This window comes from Catharus ustulatus, chromosome 3 (genome assembly GCF_009819885.2).
Source record: "Catharus ustulatus isolate bCatUst1 chromosome 3, bCatUst1.pri.v2, whole genome shotgun sequence".
Taxonomy (NCBI): domain Eukaryota; kingdom Metazoa; phylum Chordata; class Aves; order Passeriformes; family Turdidae; genus Catharus; species Catharus ustulatus.
Genome location: NC_046223.1, coordinates 72235371 through 72257721, shown reverse-complemented (window position 1 = coordinate 72257721; position 22351 = coordinate 72235371). Strand labels below are relative to the sequence as shown.

At 42.2% G+C, this 22351-nt stretch overlaps 1 long non-coding RNA gene across 2 annotated transcripts in view; it reads right to left on the bottom strand.

The window, feature by feature from the left end:
• Positions 1-22351, bottom strand: part of LOC116994173 — a 46958-nt gene that overhangs the window by 13336 nt on the left and 11271 nt on the right. The window contains exon 3 of one of the 2 annotated variants that reach the window (XR_004417423.2): positions 9784-10560. The exons of the other annotated variant lie outside the window; for it this stretch is intronic. This is a non-coding gene — a long non-coding RNA (uncharacterized LOC116994173). Of the gene's footprint in view, positions 1-9783; positions 10561-22351 lie in introns of those variants that run through there. 2 annotated transcript variants of the gene reach the window in all.

Here is a 22351-nt window from a genome sequence, read left to right as displayed (position 1 = left end):
GGTATCAGGTGGATCATTTTTATCTGCACAACGTCCATGTTTCATTTTATGATCTTTCACCCAGAATTGTATTTTAATGTTGCCACTGAAGACATGTATTTAATTATTGTGGTGCCTGTAAGAAACTCCAGGCTCCTCACAAGTCCTCTGACAATGCAAAGTGTTTCACAATGTATGAAGAGGTAATTTGCATGGAGAATAAATATGCTAATTATTGTGTCAACACTTATTGTTTTGGTGTTTCTTGGCTCTTTGTCCCAGGGTATACAGCCATGTTTAGTCCCAATTCCTCTGCGAGATGTAGGATGTGCCTTGGCTCTGCGACAGTCACAGGACTTGTTAAAAGAGATGCAAACCAAAGAAGACTGGCACAGCTTGTACTGTCTTATCCATTCTAGCTTCATTCTGTCAGGGAACATCAATTAAATCAGATGAAGAAATTAGGGAGCTTTTGTCTAGCTGGTGAGTTAAATAAATATTGATTAAAATAAAATGATTGCTAAGCAGATGAGTCAAAATAACCACCATACCAATTCACATGTTTATATAAAGCCAAGTGATGTGGGAATACAAGTGTCAAATATAGGCCCAGAGATGTTCTCCTTCTTCATTTTATTTATTTCAAAGATGGTTGTGCTCTGAGTCAGGGACCAGGAATAGTTGTGCCAGGCACTGCGCTGCCTCAGAACAAAAAGATGAACTTTGCCTCTTGGCTTTGTCGGCAGCCTGATGGCTCTTTGGGACTCTGGGGCTGCACACACAGGAGGAGTGTGAGAAACAGGTGGAAAATACAACTTTTAACATCATGGCTCCAAGCAGAAAATGGTACAAACACAGGGAATGCACTACCTGTGTCTGCAGAGCTTTGGGCTGCTGAGTTTCTGACACTGTGCTGGGGCTGTGAGCCATCCAGGACAACAGGCAAAATAGTCCTGGGAGCTTGGAAAAAGCCACCAGAAAACATCATGGCTCTCTGCTAGACCTGTTAGCTCCTAATTGCTCCACAGTAACTAATGACTGAGCTACCCAGGAAGAATTACAGTTCAAACTTGGATTACACTTCCAGTCCTAAAGTGCTTGCTTTAGGGGCTGTGTATACGTGTGGGGCATGGGGAAGGCCAGTGGGAGAGGTGCTGTGGATCGGGATAAGCAGTCATAAGAGAAGAATGTGGCTCTTTCCTCACCCTGGACACAACAAAAAGCAGTGCAGGCAAAAGGGACAGGTGTGCACACCTGAGAGCTCCCTGTTGTCACAGCACAAATGAGAGTGGCTGGACTTCCTGCACTTTTCCAAATGTCCATTTTCTGTCAGATCACTTTGCATTTCCTATTGTTTCCCTCTCACCTGGGAAAAAGGCTGCTGGGTTATTGTTTTGCCAGCCAGCTGCTAAGCTGCTGACCCAGCAGCGCACAATCAAGTCTGACACCCTACTCGACCCAAGTTTGCTTACCAAACCCTGTTACTCACCTCCCCAGGAACAGAAAGGCTCTTACACCCACCCTGCACCTGTCTTTCCCTAGGACACATGTATTTGTTGTGGATCCCAGACTTGGGGGCCAGGCCAGGGGCTGGTGGTGGGTGATGCTGAGTCAGTCTTGCACATTCTCTGTGCTTACTCCCCACCTCTAACATGAGGAAAATAGTTATTTACTCTCTGTCTACTAAAAGATAGACCAGGGAAGGGTTTATAATGCATTCATATTTACTAATAATTTTCAGGTATTCTTTTTCCAAGTCTCTGTGATCAAGAGCTAGGAGAAAAATATTTGTAAATGGTGCTACTCCCCACCTCAGGCAACCATCAAAGCTTTCTTTTCACAAGGAGTTCTAGTTTCACTCTATCAAGGATTACAAGGACGTTCTGAGCCTAACAACAAGCTTTTTAATTTGGACAAGCACATCTTTGGGTGGGTTTTCTCCCAAAAGTGGAGAGATCATGTACATGCAGGGTGAAGATAACCTAGAGATGATCTGCCCTGCTGCTGGCTAATGTCTCTGTTTTTTTTTTTTTAAGTCTCTGATTTGTTTTGGTTTTGTTTTACTGGAAAATTTCTGTTCTACATTTGTTAGGCTTGTGTTCTAACACTTCATATTTTTGCTCTACATGTCAGCTTCTAATTTTCAAATTGCCAGCTACTATTAGGTAACTGAGGTTAAGAGAGTTCTCTTTCTTTAGCTGTGACTTAGAAAGCAGAGGAAGAGTAGAGACTGTTGAGAAGTCCCACTCGAAATTAGGCAGGGTGCTTTTGCTCCTTTACCTGCAGTAATTAAGCTGGCCCCCCACAGCCTCTGGAAGGGAGCTCTGCCAGCAGGACACCTCCGGCAGCCGCTCTCGCAGGTGAGCACAAAGGCTCACAGAGCAGAAATGCCTTCGGGCCCCCGCCATGTCAATAGGTCTGCTCAGCTATGCCGAGTTTAGTCATGCATTTTAAGTTTCTTCCTGAACCGGGGTCTTAATTCTTGTGCCATTTTACTGGAACAAAGAGGTCAGATTATTTATAGGTCGGTCGCCTTTGTGTGCACAGTGCTGGCAATGCCTTCGGTGCTCCAATTTCTGGGACTCTTTTTCCCTCTGGCTCTTAAGTCCCAGCTATTCTCTGCTAATGCAATAACAGTAATTATCCTATCGCCGGCCACTGCAGCACCCTGCATTAGTGCCTGCCTTACCTAGTGCACAGCGAGGCTGGCAGCCAGGTAAAACCCCTGTAATTTATTGCTCATCACAGAAGCCAGCCAGCCCACGGTCTTCCTGTTTTGCAAAGAGACATGCTTATCACCTGGATGCTGCTGTGATGGGTGCACTGGAAAGGCAGGAAGATAAAAGTAGTGCATATGCAAGCTCTGGCCCCATCTCTGTTTGTGTTCTCTGTTGTTTCATCCAGGCATGCAGTCAAGCAAAATCATCATGGCTCGATGCAACCAGGAGACAATATTGATGTGTTTTTGCTTCCCGGAAGACCCATGACATTTCACAATGTAATTTTTGTTTCGTATCAGGCTGCTGAGTGCAGAATGAGAGATGTGAAGCTGGCCATGCCAGGATGTCTCTGCTAAGGCTTGGATTCAGATGGGAACATCTCAGATGAATATAAAATATCTCAGATGTTTTATGTGTCCTATAGCACCCTGGAGGATGTGCTGTAGGGTGCATGGACTGACTGCACTTCTTCAGTCATGTATGGTTTGATGACCAGAGGGCTGGAGCACCTCTGCTGTGGAGACAGGTTGAGAGAGTTGGGGTTGTTCAGCCTGGAAAAGAGAAGGCTCTGGGGAGACCTCACAGGACCTTCCAGTGCCTAAAAGGGGCTGCAAGAGATCTGGAGAAGGGCTTTTTCAAGGGCACAAAGTGAAAGGACAAAGAGGAATGGCTCTGAACTGAAAGAGGATGGATTTAGATTAGGTATCAAGAATAAATTCTTCACTATGAGGGTAGTGAGAGACACTGGAACAGGTTTCCCAGAGAAGTTGTGGAAACCCCAGCCCTGGAAGTGCTGGGGCTGTGAGCAATCTGGTGTAGTGGAAGGTGTCCCTGGCCATGGCAGGGGGTTGGAACCAGCTGATCTCTACGGTCCCTTCTGGCCCAAACCATTCTATGATTCTATGAAATTCTTCATGACAGCACTTGTGGTGAGTCTGCTCTTTTGAGAAGAACTGATCTTTACCAGCTAGGCTGACACATCCATCAGGATTTGGATGACATCAGTATTTGATGAGGATAGATGAAATTAAGAGCAGATGTTGAAGGAATCACTGTTGACACTTGTCCCAGTCTCATGCAGGCAAGGCCAGACAGTTCTTTGTGCAGAGGGTGCAAACACAATACACATCTGCACTGGAGAGAACAGTCAGGCAAATCCTTCTCTGATACCCTTTGGATTTGGTCTGCTGCTGTTCTTCAGGTAGTGAAGAGCATTTTCTGACATGCCTTAGAACACCTCAGGATGATAAGCACAAATTTACCAACAAAGAAGTTTCTGGCAATGCTTTGCTGAGTAGCTTCTGCACTTTTGATGGTCCCATGGCCTCTGAAACTCAGCAGAAGCAAATCTGTGGGGTCACAAGAACACTTTCTCTTCACTCCTTTAGCTGTTCATGTTTTTGGCTGAGATAAAAACTCTTTCGGAGATTATTCACATCTTTGTTCAGGGCTTTGGCAAGCTGAGGAGACTCCATTACTCAATGATGCTTCAAGCTAGCAATGGTAGGACCCAGATATCCTTAAATTTGACAACCAACAAACATCTTCATCAGTGAAGTCACACAAAGCAGTGTTGTTCTGATGGGCAATTAAGCTACTAGAGATCTAGTCACAGAGCAGAGCCTTGAAGCAAATGGGGAGAATAAACACAAATACATGTGTGTCTGAGGCTCAGTTTGCCAGTGGGCAAGCTCACAAATGGGGGCAGCATTCCTCAGCAAAGCTGACCCGAGTGGAGAAAGTGGAGGCTCTTGTGCGGGGGAAGCACAGGCAGAGGTGTGGAGGTGAGGAGTCCTGCACCCTGCCTGCCCTCTCCATGTGACTGGGATGCTCAGTTCTCTGGTTAATCCTGGAGAGCCTTGTAGAAAGAGGACTTTATCATTTAGAGCCCCAAAAATACTAGTGTAAGCATCAGAAGCAAACCTGAACTGAAACTTGCAAAGCATTCCAGAAAAAAAAATGGGTAAAACTTCTTCAACGTAAGGAAGGAAGAAAAGTCAGACTGTTGTGCAGTAATTGAGATTAAAGATAATTTAGGCATGGCCTGCAATCAAAGGAGTCTTTTACCTCTGCTCTGATTTAAGGAAGGCAAATCCTAGGGGTAAAATAAGTCTGGTTAATGGGAACAGGGGTATGGAAATAGAATTGTTACTGTGCCCAAAGAGCAGGCGACGCTCCTCTCGGGGAGGCAGGTCATGCCTGTCCAGGAGTTCTGGAAAGACCAGCATGAGAGGTGGCACATGTACTAGCAACTGTTTTTATGGATCTGCCAAGTCAGAGAGGGACCCCGTGACTGCAGGGTATCCATTACAACGTGTTCAGTTGTGCAGGGTTAAAAAATAATCCAGCCAACCACCAGCGTCCTTGTAACTCTGCCCTCACTGGTATGCGGGGCTTTGGAACATGCCTTGAAGGTTAATTAAAAATGCAAAGGCACATCAAAAATGGGATGAAATGCAACTAAAGGCACATCCTGCCAGACTAACCCGATGGTTCTCTTTGATAAAACAATTATTTTTCCAGACAGGTGATATCTGCCAGATTTCCTTTATCTTGACTACTTTAATGTATTTGCTATGATGTCAAGTGAGAAACCACTGATGTTGCTGGAGACAAAATAGATTATTAGAGAAATTGTGTTGCTGGTAAGAGGGAGGAGACAATAAGTGCTGAGGCTGGAGATCCCAGGTCAGAAGTTATCTGTGAGAGTTCTTCAAGCAGGAGTTTTGGGACCAATTTTGTTTGCATTAATGGCATGCTCCTGGCCCACGTGAGCACTGTGCTGATGAAATGTGCTGCACAAAGCCATGCGGCACTGACGGCATGGAGGGGGTTTGCAGGCCAGGCAGGATGAGCAGGGCACCTGGAGAATGGCTGTAATAAAAGGAGGGTGACATTCAAGTAAAAGACAAAGAGTCATGCAGGTGAAAACTGATGTCAGAGGTGGCTTTTGCTATTAACAGAGAGTGAATCACTTGGGAAAAGAACTGAGGAAAAAGAAAATCAGCATTAGATACTCACAGGGGAGCAGTGTGCTGTCACCTTGATTCTGATGTTGCACCTATTTCCAGCTAAGAAGAGGAAGTATTAAGATCAACTGTCCTCCCTTCCTAAACCTCTTTTTGGGGAAGATGTATTAACAGCAGAGCAGCAGAGAAGACCTGCAAGGGAGACCAGGAGACCAGAGACCCTCTTCTCCAGGAGGCCATGAAAAGTTACTGGAGCACATGCATGTGGTGATGGGGATGGTGTTTGATGGAACAGGCACTCTCCTGCTGTCACAAGTATCCAAGTGCTCCCTGATCCAGCCTAAGGCCGGCCCCTGGTTGTTGCCAGCCACTAGCATATCCACATCTATTTTCTTTGGATTAGGGTCAAAAGCAGCCCCTGGAACAAGAAGCATAAGTGGGGGTAGGGTGGGGGATGGAGAAAAGCTCAGTGGTGCCTCCCAGTGCTTTGGTACCAAATGAACCTGGGAGCAACATGCCACTCTCTGTCCTGGAGCTGCCAGCTCCTCCACCCCCAGTCCCTGGCAGCTGGGCTGTAGCACCAGGGGTCCGACTCCGACAGTGGCATTCTGTGAGGAGCCGTTGCAGTGCCGTGCAATTGCATTTGTTTTAATGTTTTTCCTTAAAGCTTGGAAAAGCAATGAAAAAATGAATAAAAACAACTGCCTGTCTGCATGATTCATAGCCAAAGCAACCAACTATATCTTCCTCTGCCTAGCAATTACCAGAGTTTTCATATATGTGTTGTGGAGAAGGGAATTTGCAGGAGGGCTCCAGGTGAAGCCCAACCAAACAGGTAGGAGCAGAACCTGACCCTCTGGCTATGCCTCAGGCCAGTTAGATGTGGAGCAGCCCGGGTCTGGAAGCTGCATTGCTGCCTTTGCTGGAGATGCACTGGGAGAGGGGCTGTTGTAGTGAGCTGTCAGACATGGCCCAGCAAGTGACCAAGAAATGGTTTCCAGCCCAGGTTTGTTGCCTGAATATTCAGGTCAGCAAGGGGAGCAGAAGTGCTCGGGACTGCAAGGTTGCATTCCAGAATCGCTTCAGCTCCTCTAGGAGTTAATAGTATCTCCATCACTGCTGCCTTTCTAAAGAGAGGGGTGAAAGAGAAAGGCAAGAATGTGAGAGAAGAGTAAGACAGAGAAGAACTGGGTGCTCATGCAAAACTGCAGGAATTAAAAGTGGTGGCTCTCAATGCTTGTGCAAGACCCACATGGCATTTGCAGCCTTGGCAAAGCAGCCAGGCAAGCTCAGGCTCCTCTCGTGAGAACAGTCGGGAGCAGAGTTGGACTCTCCCACCAGGGAGCCCTGGCAAGCTCCTGATTAGCATGTTGGTGTTGAGAAGCTAAGTCAAATACAATTATTAAACTGATTATTCATATTCCATTCTGTTCACTGTGGGAAGATACTCCTTTTGGGGTTGTGTTTATGGGCCATACAGATTGTCAGAGTGAATCTAATTAGCAAGAGAAATCCAAATGGAACAATGACTGGTAATTGTTAATGATGCAAGTGTATATTATACCAGCTCAAATGAAATCTTGGGTTGCAAGCAGCACTGAAAGGCAAAAGAACATTTACAGTTGTGCATAAAACACTACAAGTCCTTACCTTGCTGCTCTCAGGCGTGGTTGGGCTGAGCTTCCGCCTGTACAACAGCAGTGACTTGTGAAATGCTTCCCGGTCACCACTAAAATAAAATGCTGCAAGAAATGAATGACCTGCAGAGCTTTGCTAGGAGAGGTGATCTGTATCTGGGCTGAAAGCAATCCCTTGCTTTGCTTTCACCAGCACAAACCTCAGCTGCCTACAGAGCTGATTTAAAAAAACAGGACCCTTTTCCTTGCACAGTGTCTGGATTGTGTCTCCAGCCCGGGGCTCGGAGCATCCTGGGCTGCCAGCTGTTGGTGCTGCTCTTGGCATGCCTCTCTCCAGCCCCACCAAGCAAATGTGGGGTGGGCTGCCATCCAAATATTTTGGATTCAGTTTGGATCGTGAATTATGCAATGCACACAGACACACACACAAAACCTATTTTGTTGTTTCTGCCAAAACAGGTGGCAGAAACAACAGGAGGTAGGCACGTATACCTTTCCAAATGTACAGTGAGCTGTGCCTCTGAATTTGTTGAAATGATCCAGTCCAGGACCTGAATTTTGGTTAGCAGCCCCCAAACCAGACTGCTGGTGACTGGCACTCCCACTCTGTGGAAACTGTCATGCTTAAACAGCCACTGGAGCCAGGACAACTCGTAGCAGTTGTGGATTTGGTCCAACACTGAGCCTCAGCTCTCACATGAGATGGCCCTGATCCCATGCCTTGCTTCTCTCTTTCTAGCCTTGAAAATGTTTCAGTTGGGTCTTCAGCTCAAGACCTACTTATTCCTCTGTGTTTTCTGGGTAGAATGTGTTTGTAAGAAGGGAACTGTATAGAAGTGCTGTGAAAGATGGTTTAAGCTGCAACATTTTGGTTTTCAGAGGTTAAACACAAGTTAGATGTCTTTTGGTAATACTATAAATGTATATATGATGGGAAGCCTGGACAGTTGAAACACGTTTTACTTATTCATCCTTCCAAATGTGTGTGTGCAAGAAAACATGGTACAGACAAAAAACAAAAAAAACAAAAAACAAACAAACAAACAAAAAAAGCAGAATCTCCCTTGTAGTATTTACTTTACATTTTCTGTGTCATGAAAGATAGGAGAAATAACAGACAAGGATAGGAAGGAAAGTATAAGGAATAACATGAATGATAGTTGTAAGACCAGAGCATTGGAGCTTCTGTGTCCTCGACCAGAATGTGCAAGCTGGCTGATAAATACCCTTTCATTCATGTGGTGTTGGAGTGTTGGAGATGAAGTAGGACATTCAGCTAAAATGAAAATATTTTAGTTAACAGAGAAAAAATGTTTATATTAACAGTCGCAGAACTTGAATAAAAACAAACAAAAGAGCTGGAAAATCTAATTCAGATACTTCTGCTTGAAATAGCATTGAAAAGAGGTCTGACATGGTTGGTGTCTTATAAAAACCCTCAAAATTTCAACAACACTTTTTTTAAAAATAAAACTTCGCCAAAATTGTTAAAAACACAAAGAAAGGAACCCTTCTTCTGTGTAGTCTTCTTCCTAATGCAGATTTGAGTCATCATAATGAATCCACTGAATTGCCATGAACATGTATGAAATGATTGAAAATTACAAACCTGTGAAAGTACACAGTGCATTTAATATATTTTAAGGATTTTTGTTTAATGTTTTTTTTCCCAATGACTTTGGATAGAAGTTTTTCCACTTAACTAAAGTCATACATAGAAATTTATTTTTCGCAGCTAAGAATGCCATCATCACTTCGATTTTGTCTTAAAAATAATGATGAGATTTGACTTTTTCTACACTTTTATTTCCTCAGAATTATAAAAGGAGATTTTAAAATTTCTCTTTGCTATTGAGATGTGTTGAGGAATTTCAAAGGCAAACAAAATTTTGCCATTGAAAGCAAAATTCCTACACTACCAGGCAACTTTTGTTACACTTAAGAACACTTGTTCTTATTAAGACTGGATTTTTATTTTGCAAATTATTTGAGTAAGAGAAAGCGTAAAAAACCCCAACTCAGTTATATTCAAACTCAGTTGAACAAGGCACCATGGAGCCTGAGCTAGTACAAAAGCTGGTCTAGTTATGAGCAGGGAGTTTTACCATAGGAGGGGTCCAGAGGCCCCTTCCAACCCAAATTATTCTATGTTGCGAAAATAAAATATTTTAACTTCACAATTTCCAGTATATTTTTTCTAGACTTACGTGAATTTAGATTTCTTCCAGATTTGAACACTTTCTTTAAAAAAATCAAAACTGGGCTCAGAGTTCATTTATCTTTTCATTATTATCAGTTGCAATAAATAAATCCATTACCTTCAACTGGAGGGCTAGAAAATAATTAAAAATTACAACAAGACCTCTTGGTATCACTTTAAGAAGAGTGAACAAATGCTCAAGAGGAGTCTTCACAAGCCGTTTTGCTAATTCACTTACTGTGTAAGAAGGCATAACAGAACCAGCAAGACACCTCGGATCATATTATAACCAAGCTTTATTCTGTAACAGCTTCAATAACAAAAACCTTACGTCTTTATTGCCCAAACCATTGCACTGTAGCTAACTGAAATTGCCTGGTGTTTTAAACGTACTTGCACGGAGAAATCTCTGTAATGTGAGTTTCTCAGTTGATATTATCAATTGATGGAACATCTAAGAATGCAAAAATAAGAGAAGTGTGGCAGAGCAGGTTGAGGCACGCTCCCCAGAGCTGGGCTCTCCCTTTTTCCCACACTTAGGGAACACATCATTCCACATATGTGGTCCCCAGAGGAGTCAAGAAGGACACAAGTCTTATTTATTCTTGAATCCATGAACCTGCATAAGTGGAAATTGTTTGTTTTGTTAAGCCATAGATCAATCTTGCTAGCGTGTTTCTTTTAGCATGGGTCCTGTGGGTTTTCAGGAGCTAGAACTATCCCACCTGTGACTGAGAGTGACCTAGAGTGACTGTTTCTGTGTCTCAGGCACAGAGTTGCTATCAGAAGAGAAAGGACAAAAATTGCAATAACGTTTATTGATTAAATGACCTCATCACTTTCATTTGAATCTACTGTCAACACTATCCCAAGATGTCATCCAGTGCCAGTGTCCACTACTTCTTTTGGTCCACATTCATTTGCTCTCCTATGGGTTGAGTTCCTGTCTTGTCCACAAATACAGAACCAGAGGAGGAAGCAGCAGGAGGAGAAAAAACAGCAGCTATCCAGACAGGATAGGAGAAGACGTGTTCCCAGCCTGTGAACATGGAAACCTGAGAGAGATTTGTACCAGACCAGGATAAGGTTTACAGCATCTAAATTCCACAAAAGTCCTAATACCTGATGTTTACTGTTGGACATTTTTTCATCTGCTGAAAAACATTGGTTAAAACACCCCACACCAATACTTTTCAACTCAATCTCCCTAATCCCTAATTATAAAACGTGATTATCAAAGAACAAAGAATTTGCCCTACTGTCTTTATGATGTACAATTTACATACTACCCCATCCTCCCAGTACAGGTTGGTAATTTTTAGAGGGCACTAAAATATGATAATAACAAGTATTATGCTTGCTGATGTATTATGAAATGTATCCCATTAGTCACTTTATATCTGAAAGGCAGAAAAAATTTCAACCTAGCAACAGAAAGGCTTTTAGGATTAAAAAATATTTGGCAGGCAGTAGGCGTGTTAACTATGCCAGGAGGAACCCAATTGGAGCTTTCTAGAGACAACAGGAGCATAAATAAGTTGCCATCCATGTCGCCCACCACAGAGCTGGAAGAAAATTCAAAGCTTTGTAACCTGAAGGAGCAGAAGAAAAGCAAAGGACAGCCTGGTGGCAGCCATGGCCTGGCTCTGGTGTCCTTGGGAGGAACTACTGCCCTCCAAAGCCACAGAGAGAAAGATGGTAGGAGATATTCCAGCTCACCTGAGCCCCACTGTGCCATACTCCTGCTCAGCATGTGGGCCACAATAAAGATACCTCACTTCCTCAGCTTAAAAGAACTGATCTAACTACCAAAAATGCTCAATTAATGATGGTGCTGACGAGACAGATTGAGAGATTCTTGCCAACACTTCTTTTTCCCCTCCTACATAGGAAATTAGCTGGTGCAAGAGATTTTTCTGGAAAGCAGAGCAAGCAGAACACTTCAGTTCTGGACACAAAGCAAGCCAGGCAAAGGACAATAATTTTTCCTGCTGTTTATTTATATCTGCAACTACCTAGAAAAGTTTTGGGGTTTTTTTGCTGTGATCTCTAATGTATTCTGGGACAGAAATGTCTTTGATTGGCAAGGCAAAGGCTTTTTCCATGAGAAATGTGTTTTAACCACATTAAAACTTTCATTCAATCCTTTTTGTTTGGACAAGGAACTCTTTCAGCAGAAGAGGAGCATGCAGCCAGTGGAATTCCCTGTATAGCTCAAGACTGATCAGCTAAAGGGAAATAGGCAGCAATACTTCACTTCCCAGGTGTGTCCGAGCTCAGGACCAGGCCATTCAGAAGGCAGACAGGGAACTTTTACAGGCTTTATTGAAGATGAGAAACATTCCCCTGCCTCAGCAGGACACCCACCTCCGCCACACAGTGCTATATTCCGTAAAGTCATCCTAAAATGAGATGGAAAAATTGCTTTTTCCACTTTTGAAGGGACGCTGCTTTAATGTCTGAACACAGCAAGTGAAATGAGCAAAATGAGTATCAACAGGAAGGATACCAACCTGTTGGAAAGCGTTCAGAGGAAGAGCACCAAGATAATTAGAGGGATGGAGCACCCCTCCTATGAGGAAAGGCTAGAAGAATTGGGATTTTTCAGCCTGGAAAAGAGAAGGCTTTGACCTAACTGTGACCTTCCATTGCCTAAAAGGAGCCTACAGGAAAGATGCAGAGAGACTATTTACTAGAGAATGTAGTGGCAGAACAAGGGCTTTTAACCAAAGAGAATAAATTTAGGTTAGATATTAGGAAGAAATTCTTTATTGTGAGGGTGGTGAGACACAGGAAAAGGTTGCCCAGAGAAACTGTGGACGCTCCATTCCTCAAAGTGTTCAAGGACAGGTTGGAGGGGGCTGGGAGCAATTTGATCTAGCGGAAAGTGCCCCTGCCCACAGCAGAGGAGTTAGAACTAAACCATCTTCAAGGTCCTTTCCAACCCAAACCATTCTGTGGGTCTATGATTCTGTTGAATGGGCAAAATAAATGCATGTCACCCCTCAGTCCTGGAGAGAGCTAGCCTATCCACAGGACACTCCTTCTGCTTCGCACTGCAGGCCGGCAGAGGAAGGAGGGCTGAGAAAGGACAAGCTATACCTGCAGGAGTCAATGTTCCTGCTTCCAGTGGGAGAAGAAGGTGTTTGCTTTATTTCCCTGGCTGTGAGTGACAGTGTTTGTGCCAAACCTTTGGGAAAGGCTCTATGCTGCACAAGAGGGCAGCAGGGTCACTCTGAACTGGGTGTTTCACAACACTGACAAACAAAGAAGCACTGTCTGTGCCCCCTGTAACCCGGCCCCCAAATGCCAAGCACAAGTGGCCTGGTGGCATCCCTGTGAAGGATGCCAGTGAGCAAAATAGTGCTGGGCAGGGGAAGGTGGTCTGCTGCTGGTTATCTGAGAAGCCTTCAAATGCTTTCTTTCTTATTCTCACTTCCTAGAGAGGGTGGAACTGATAAACCTCTGCCTGGAGTGAAATCTTCCCACCTTTTATTTTAAACAGAACCCACTTCAGTCTAGTTTGGAGAAAACTCCTAAGCAGTAATTTGAGGATACCTAAAATGTCTGTGCACTTCCCTTCTGTTCAGCCCAGGCTTTGTGTTCCCTATCAGGAATTAGGTAGGGCAAACACAGCCAGACAAAACACGGGCTGAAACCTGCCATCAGAGCTCGGCCCCATCACACAAGCAGTGCCCGAGGCTGGAATTCGATCATGAGAGAGCTAATAATAACAACACACAGCAAAGAGCAGAGTACCTTGCTGCTGTTCCTGAAAGCATGAAAAATACCATCTTCATTTAGAGATTTATTATGGCATATTATGGCAGGGTGTGCTGACAAATGTGGAGCAAACTAGAAGTGCTATGCTATGGTATGTACTCTTATTGCAGTAATAATAATAATGATAATAATAATGATAGTAATAAAAATACCTGCTGAAAATACAATTTAAAAAAAGAAAGGACATTCTGCTGTTTATTCAACAATAAAGAGGAAAACTATGACGTCCACGAAACACTCTCTCTTTAAAGTGGGAGGAAAAAAATGAGCCAAGTTAGTTTTCTGCCTCTGAAAACCTGTTAAATGACCCCACGGCCTGAAGAATATTTTACACAAATTATTTTGATATTTTTCTGGTTTTTTTTTTCATCATTGTTAATATATCCATTTTGTAAAATTTTATTCTTAAAACCAGTAGAACTCCCACTAAAAGAAACACAGGACCTTCAAAGCCTGGTGGCATTTCAAGGCTTTCCTTTTTCCTGGATGTGAGAAAAAAACCCTAAAAACTCTAAGACATTGCTGTGAGCTTAGTAAGGATGCAGTGCTTGCATACATGTCAGAGGCAGCAGCACATGTGCAGGACCCATCAGTTTGCTGGGCTGCCTTCTTGTGCTGCTCCAGCTGGGGAAGCAGAGAGGGGCTGCAGATCTGCTGGAGTCTCCCTTGGGTTGAAGCAGGATCTCAGCTTCAGATGGCCTGAAATTCATTGCTCCTCACTGCCCTTGGCTCCCAGCAAACGAGGAACAGGACAGGTGGAGAAACTTAGGCATACCATGGGGTTCCTGTCCTTGGACATCCCTCTGGGCCATCACTGGTACTCTGCACCAGGGCTCCCCAGCGCCAAGCTGGATTCAGGCTGTTCTTTGCTTTTTCACAGTGTTTCCTATAAAGCCACTGTAGTACAGGAGCAGGCTGCACCACCACCAGCACTGTCAGAGCTTTCCACATGCACCCTGGGAGGTGACCTGCATTTCATTTAACAGCAGCTTGTAATTATTATCTGGGGTTTCTCAGTGAAATACTAGAGAAACCCTAAATTCGGTCAGAAAGAGATCAGCCTTTTCTGTTTGCAGTTACTTGCTGGAGAGATTATTCTCAGGAGTTATAAACCATTCTCCAGCAAGGAAGGAGTGTTTGGGATTTCCAGCATTAATGCTCCTAAGAAATCATTTGGCTGTCACTAACGTTATGTAAATAGATGGTTCATGTTTATACTCTACAAAATGCATTTACAAGAAAAAGGCTGACTAATTCGGAGGTCAGCTTCTAATTCAAGGTTAGTGCTCAACAGTTTTTTTCCCCTGCCAAATAAAACCACTAAAGGCTAAATTAAAACCATGTGCTCTAACTTACCTTTATGTAGTTACTGATATAAAGAGGGTGGGAGCAATTTTGCTGTCAAATTTAATACCTCTGTCTAAGGAGTGAAGTAAAACATCCTACAGGAGCTTTCACACAGGGACGCATATCAGGGGTGCCCGACCTAGAACGTGTGAAGTGCTTGAGTACATGAAAGTCACCTTTCAGTGACCTGTCACTGTTTCAAACTAGAGGCTTTATTTCCCAGGAATACATTGAAATCAATAGCAATTTAATGAACAAATCATCTTGCTATTGGGAGGAAAAAAAAAAAGATCAGCATGAAGACATCTGACCCATACTAGATGGTAATACTGGAGATGGTTGCAAAATTTCTGAAAACTACCAGCTTCCAAAGTTTGTACCAGCATTTTATTTTCCCTTCTAGCCATTTGATGATTCCTGCTTAAATGTTATACAGTCTTTGAAATTTCACTTAAAAATGAAATGAAAACAAAACTTCACTCTGTTTTTTTTTCAGCTTCTCCAGTGTAAATAAAAATTTAAATTCATCCACCACTGAAAACATTTTGCCTGGAGAGTGGGAGCACTCAACTGAGGACTTGAGCAGAAAGTCAGTGATGCTGCTCAAGTTCTGCCAGACTAGAAGCAGGGTGCAATGTTTCTGTTCAGCCCCATGAACATGCTCCCAAATGGTTGAAGGACTGAGGCCTATCTGGCCCCATCTCTCAGTCTCCCTGTGTCTAAGAAATGTTTGGCCCAGGGCTTGAGTGTGTGTCAGCATGACAAAAACCCAAGCAGATGTAGTGCTTGCTGAGCAGTGGGACTGAGGTGTGCAGGCAACTCCCATGCAGAGCCAGCCTGGTCAGGAGCTTCCCAGCTCCTTGGCTACTGAGCTCTGGACCCTGCTTGGGGTCATGTAGCCTCTCCCACAGATCCCAAACAACAGGTGCTTACAGTTGCTGAAGAAAATCTTTGGTTTATGAATGGAGAATTCAGCTGTGTGGCATTCATCTCTAGATCCAGACAGCTCAGAAAGGTTTCTTTCTGGCAAAATTATTGTGGTTATCTGACTTTGAAGTATAAATTACAAGTTGGATTATGAATTAAATAAAAAATGTTTGCACTTCATGGCCTCAGTAAAAGCAACCACTTAGTTTGTATTACAGGGGTTTGCATCTGTTCCACAGCATCAAAAATGTCACCTGTCCAAGAGCTCAAGTTTCCCACAGTGTCCAGTTGTTATAACACACTTACACATCACAGTGGCCAAGTGCATACCACAGACTACAGGTGCTGAAGGAAATACATATCACAGCCAGTTGTAGGATGTGTCTCCAATTCAGTGAACGACAGGAAATAAAGAACATCCATTTTTTAAACCACACTGCTCAGGGACAGCATGGGCATCTGGTGCCCAAATGCAGGGCTGGGTTTGCCATGCTGGCTTACACTTGGGTCAGGAGGGCTTCTCTGCCCTCACAGGACTGGAAGGATCCTTGCAGCCCACAGGCAGTACAAGGGTGCATGTGTCAAATGAGTCTCCCAGGTGCTGGGTATTTGTGTTACCAGGAGATGCACCCTGCTCCAAATGCAAATAACAGGGATGGCTCCGGGTTCAAGGCACTGGCTCAGGCACTAAACTGACACCACAGCCTGAAATTACTGAATCTGTTCAGAGCAAAACCAAGATCTCACAACTACTACGAGAAGCACTAAGTACTCCCCCTTTCAGAAGGATTTCTCAGATGCTGAACCTCATACGTCTCTGATGAAGTCTCTCTCATTTCTCAAACCCTCATTTCAGGATTTATGTTCATATCCAATAAATCCTAAATATCTTTGCTTAATTGAACTATCACTGAATGTAAAAAATCCATGTTCAGTATGTGCCCAGACTAGATGTGGTGACACCAGAAGAACTGCTGTTAGTCATATCATATGGAAAATTTTTTTTGTCTCTAAAATGGTGACCACATGCTTTTAGTGTAGGCTCAGTACTGTCTGTTGGTCAAGCACAACATCCAGGGATGGCACCCAGCACTGAAGGGGAATAATCAGAGGATTTGTTATCTAACACTGAGCCTACATACCTTCAATAACTCCCATTGCATCTGTACCCAGGTTCTGACTATGACTATAGTGGTAGCATGCCTGCCATGAGGCAGGATATGGTGCCCGAAAAGAAAGAGCTTTAGGTTTTTGGATTAAGTGGAGAAACGGTTTTGAGTGGATCAGCCAAGATAGCAATAATTGTTATGAGGCTTAATGTAGCTTGTGCAGAAAATATTTTTCAATTGCTTATGGTGGATTGTCAGATGTAAGAGCAGGCAAATTGAGCAGACTGTGAAAATAATCCTAGCATAGCTTCCAACAACAGAAGTTAAACTTTTTTGTTGCTAAGAAATGTGAAATTACAAAAAGCAGTAATACCAGTTGCTGCAGTACCAACAAAAGCAAAAAATATTGTTAGCTGCAGTCATTCATTATACATCATCTGATTAAAAGAACCTGATAAGTAGCATTTTCCAAGGCTTGCCTTTAGATAAAATTGTTTTGGCAGAAAAGATCTTCTGTATTGACACATATTGCATACTGAGAAAAAAGTTAAAAAAAGTTTACTGAGGGCAGCATATTCTTCCTGCTGCTCACTAAAGACTCACATCATATTAAAACACATCCAAAGGTTTTTCGTTATTTGAACAGGGACTGATCAGTTATTTATCTGACTGATTTCAATATGGTAATGTAACAGGGATAGAAATTTTTTTAAAAAAAACCTCCAACCAATAAACTAGATTACAACCAAATTATTTGTATTTTAATACTATCCTTAGTTGTAGATGCCAGTATTAACTCTGGGGGATGCTACTTTCTAAAAATTTAATGAAAAATGAGAATGAATGATTGCTGCCAGCTAACTTTTGAAATCATGTATATTGCATACATCCATAATAGATGATCATTTAATCTTCATTTAATCTTGAAGGTTATGCTTAGCTTTCAATCATTTAGGGGTTTAATCATCTCTCCAAATGTCAGAATTACCAACCTTTGTCAAACTTCAGTTCCTGGGAATGATAAGGCAAGCCTTCATATGGCAGTTTATCTCTATACCCTAAAGTTGAAAGATTCTAAAATGTTTTCCAGCTAATAGAAGTTATTTTTGTACAGTAGTTAAGAATTGCTCAATTGTAATTTTAAAAATTCCTTAAGGATGAGTTAGATGGTGATGAAGGAAAGATGTTTTCGATGACTGAATACTACTTATCTTCATCTCACACTGTGCTAAAAGTTTGACTGCTCTAATTTTCAAGCTATCTAATCTTTTCTGTGCTAAAGCATATGAAACCATTCATTATTAGAAGTATGAATTACAAGAAGAGTTCATTTATTTGGTGTTATATATATATCCTTTATCTAAAATGCATTATGTGGTTAAGATTTTTTCATTTGGTAATATTCATTAAGTCTCAAACTCTTCTTTCAGAGAACAAAATTACTTCAACCTGATTGAGATATTTTATCTGAGGAAAGAAAAGAGTGACTTTTTAATAAAATCTATAATCATCAGTGAATGTTTTGATGTTTGTCTGTGAATTGGATGTGAATCCTGTGTATAAGGGATGTTCTTTACTGGGAGATCCATTCAAGTGAGTGTACAGGCCTCAGGAGTCTCACAATGGAAAACAGCCACATATTCTTCCTTCAGAAATGTGAGTTTTTCAATTTCTTAGAACACGTGGAATGTGTTATATTCCTTTCACTGTTACATCTGAGGTATGCGTGACTATTTTCTTTGTATACACACAGTTGGAAAGAGTGCAGAAATCTATCAAAGGCAAACTCTATTTAATGTTGAGCTTTCAATTTAAATTATTTTCTTTGTAGGAGTTTTATCACCTGATTTTTTGTAAAGATATTATTACAGTACTAAAACAATGTATATCATTTTACCAATAAAGTGAAGCTTATCAGAAGGGAATGCCACAGTTGAGAGAAGGGAACATTTCCACCTTGAAGAAGATCAGACTATGCTTGAAAGGCAAAATAGAATCTCCCTGAAATGTCCTTTAAAATAATGTTCCTAATTCCTACCTGAAATGGGCCAACCTGCCCAAGAATGATGCTTTCAGGACAGATGATTTGTTCTACAATGAGAACACCCTGTGAGCCTGCACTTGGGCTTTTTAGTTTAGTCCTAGGACTTGGGGATTTGTTTTTTGTTTTCAAGTGTCACTAAATCTTTCTCTCTGCCCCTCTGCTGCAAGATTAATTATTTTCTGTACAAGGGCCCTTCTTTCAAAGTCCTCCATTATTCTGTTTTGACCATACTGGGGAACTTATCCAAGTCAAGAGAAAGGCAGCTTTTATCACAGAGAGGCTGTTCATGAAGTGGATGGTTTCTTATATTGCTGGGGGAGAATTGCCTTAACATTGCTTATTCACACTGCTGTGCCAGGTGCATCCACTTACATGGCTCAAAATGCTGCTACCACCACATCCTCTGCTGCCAAGACCATTATGTGCTCCGAGTGATGGAGCAAGAGGCAGGACTTAGATCTTCTTTGCTGGGAAGCGGAGGGAGAGAGACAGATCTTTGTGTCTCAAAAGAAAAAAAAAATCTGCTGTAGGGAGCCTTTTAACTCACTGCGGCTCTGCTACTGTGAGCGCTTTGGAAGAAGATGGGGAGGAAAATAGCAGGAGTTTAGAACAAGATTCTGCTCTGCATCACTGCCCCAAGATACTGTAAAGAGGACAAAGGGAAACTGGGATATAAATAGAGAATGACATTTTCCTTGCATTGTCCACAATGAATACATTTGTACATGAACAAAATCGTTGGAACGAGTCAACATGCATGCCTGATGCTGAAGAAAAGCTTGTTTGTGCTTAGTACATTGAAGACATTGTTCGAAAATAGTTCATCCTTTTGTAAATATTGCCTCGGTATTGGTGCCAGGGTCACTGTTGCTTTGCGCTATCAGCTGATTAAGTATCAGTCATGCACATGCTGCTGGGAGAAATTTTAATACGGGCACCAGATTTAAAAGCAGAAAATTATCCTCTTAAGGACTGTACCCTTCATTTGTAGTTAATACTCCCTGCTTTGCTATTAGTCTCCTTTCTTCAAAACTTACCCGATTTTCTCACACCTAAAGGGTGTTACAAACACGTCAGTGGGAAATAAAACTTGCCCCATCCCTCAGGCACCGCTCATGTGTGTACAGAAAGCAGACCTCCTTTTCTGACAAAACCCTGGGAGGAGGAAACCTTGCCTTTGCTTTCCATCTGCAGCGGTACAAGTACAGCAGATACAGGCTAAGCTCCCTCCTCGTGCAAAGTAGCTGAGGTCAGCTGAGCGGCGCCACTATGGAGATCTTGGCTCTTTGGTTTGTTTGCTTGTTTTCTGGAAAGACATTTATGTGGCAACATTCTTTTTCTTTTCTCCAAAAGTTATGAGAATCAAGCAAAATAAATACTTGTACCACATGCAAAACTAGATTTATGAAATTAATACAATATGTTCTGCATACAGTGAAAGCTTCCTTGTATCCCTGAGAAGAAGGCAAATATGATGAACAAGATACATCTGTATTCATCCCAATACCTGTATTTTTTGGCAGGATAAACCAAAATCTGGAACTACGAAAATTGTACTACCCTCTAGCATTTCACACTAGCAGGCAAATACAGCTATCCCTATGGTAAAGTCAAATAGATGAGGGGAAAGTGAACCAGTGACTTGAAAAAATAATGATCAATGGAAAAGCTGAGAATTACACCTCTAAAAAATTCTATGATGCCCAGGCAATTTTGAAAATGTTTCTCTGCCCTAAATAAGGTGTAGTTCAAGTTCAAATAAGATGTGGTAGGAGCTATTGTATCAGGCTTACACAGCATCTGAGCATAATGATACCACACATCCTGAAGATTACTATACTCTGCCACTCTGTGCTTTTATCTCTATGGCCATGCCCCAGGGTTAAAAAAGTTCAAATCAGGCCTCCAGATTTTGCAGTTGGAAGTGGGAGTTTCATTAGGCTGACAGAACAGGGACATCACAAGTGTTTTTCTTGCAGCCCACACCGCTCAGTTTGAAGTTAAGTTGTATTGTGCTCACCCACCTTCACCTGGGCAAAAGGGCCAGATGCTCAATCTGCTCCCAGCTGGTAGGACAGGCTGAGGGGACAAGGGCTGCTCTGCTGCTGGCTTGCTTGGAGACAGTGGACAACTCCTGAGAGTCTGCTCTGGGAAGGATTGTGACATAGCTTGGAAGCTGGGGAGGCTGGAACTAGATATAGATACTCCTTAAGGTCCTCTTCAACCTAAACCATTCTGAGTCTATGATACGTGATCACCCCAGGAATCCCATTTCTTTAGGAGGTCCGTGTGCTTTAGTTCAACAATTGCTTTCATGCATTTGAACTCTGCCTGCAATTATGGCACAGAAGATGTGCTCTTCTGGCTGTTCCCAGCTCAGATAGACTTGTCCTATTACCACCTCTGGGGGGTTTTTACCATGTTATTGTCTTTTATTTTTTGATATGTTATTACAATAATAAAGTTTTCACATTGTGCTGTCTCCTAAAAAGGGGCAAAATAATCTATAGATCGAGGATGAATGTCCAAAGACTGTACTAATTAATTAATTAATGGAAAATTTATTTCATATCTGGTAATAATAATTTGCTACAAATTATTCCAACATATGTCACTTCAGGCATTCTGATAAATATGTTAATGAAAGAAAGTTCTATGGCTTCTAATTCAGGTCTGCTGTCCAGGAGCAGTTTGGAGATTGAGAAATACTAGATAATTGCCTGCAAAACTGTTGCACCTACTTGTTTGTTCAGAAGCAATATCACAGTGCACCCCAAACTAAAACATACATACGCTTTCACACATGTAGGAGTCAACTAACAATGCAAAAAAGTATATAATTGAAAAAAAATAAAGGCAGGCCACTAAAATTCATAGTTCAGTCTTCATTATAAGTATTACTTAAACCGTTTATGGCTAGTGCCCAAGGTGATAAATGGATTTTTTTTTTTTAGACTGGTTCTGTAGGTTTTGGAACTAAAATATTGAGAAGACTGCTCAAAACCAACTACAGTAGCCAAACTGCTTCTGTTTGAACTCTGGACACCTTGAGCTCTCCTTTCAGTATAGCTCTCTGCTCATTTTCCAGCACAGAAATGGGTCTAGAATTCCATCCTTCCTCTCTCAATGGTTCAAAAATAATAAGAAAATCTAGGGGTGAAAGGAAAACAAAATCCTTTTGCAGTTAAATTACATTGACTAGAAATGTGCATTTAAATCAGAACTAGCCTCCATTTCTGTAGCAATCACTGCAGTGATCGGCTTTCATATATGGTAGAATTTAGCAGACTTTTGGAATAAAATTTGTAAATTTTATTCCAAAAAATTGGAGTTTAAAAGTCCCTTCAGCACAGCAGAAAAAAGAAGATAAAAAAGTTGCCATTGCTGAAGTGAAGCTTAATTACTCATAGTGGACTGAGTAATCAAGGAGACAGTATATACCTATCTTAAGCAGGTATAGCTTACCTCCCTAATTGCATTTTGCAGTAGTATAGAGCCTCAACCTTCTTCCATATTTCTGATAAGCAGAGAGGAAGTTTATCCATATCTTCACAGGGCAGAACGATAACAAAGACATTTCAATACAATGGAGTTATTTCAAAGCACTGCTGCTCTCAGTATTGGGTGGTTCCTTGA